A 511-nucleotide genomic window follows, 5' to 3' on the forward strand; every position below is an offset into this window, starting at 1 on the left:
CGCAGGATGCGAAGGGGTAGGGCGACGGGGCCGAATGAGATACCGGTGGAGTTTTGGAAGTTCGTTGGAAAGGTTGGTGTAAGGTGGTTGACTGGATTGTTTAATGAAATCTTCAGGACGGCAAAGATGCCTGAGGCGTGGAGGTGGAGTACCATGGTCCCTCTCTATAAGAATAAGGGGGACATTCAGAGTTGCAATAACTATAGGGGGATTAAGTTATTGAGTCACTCTATGAAGATCTGGGAGAGAGTGGTCGAGGTGAGGCTGAGACGGATAGGGTCTATTTCGGAAAACCAGTTTGGATTTATTCCCGGCCGCTCGACGACGGAGGCAATCCACCTGGTGCGGAGGTTGGTGGAGCCGTATAGGGAGCGGAAGAAGGATCTGCACATGGTGTTTATCGATCTGGAGAAGGCATACGATAAAGTCCCCAGGGAGGTGCTTTGGAGATGCTTGGAGGTGAGTGGAGTACCGCTGGCATATACCAGAGTAATTAAGGATATGTATGATG

General features: G+C 50.5%; 1 protein-coding gene across 1 annotated transcript in view; it reads left to right on the top strand.

The window, feature by feature from the left end:
• Positions 1–511, top strand: part of LOC124899486 (chaperonin 60 subunit beta 4, chloroplastic-like) — a 5,292-nt gene that overhangs the window by 932 nt on the left and 3,849 nt on the right. The gene's annotated exons all lie outside the window — the stretch shown is intronic.

This window comes from Capsicum annuum, chromosome 6 (genome assembly GCF_002878395.1).
Source record: "Capsicum annuum cultivar UCD-10X-F1 chromosome 6, UCD10Xv1.1, whole genome shotgun sequence".
Taxonomy (NCBI): Eukaryota; Viridiplantae; Streptophyta; class Magnoliopsida; order Solanales; family Solanaceae; genus Capsicum; species Capsicum annuum.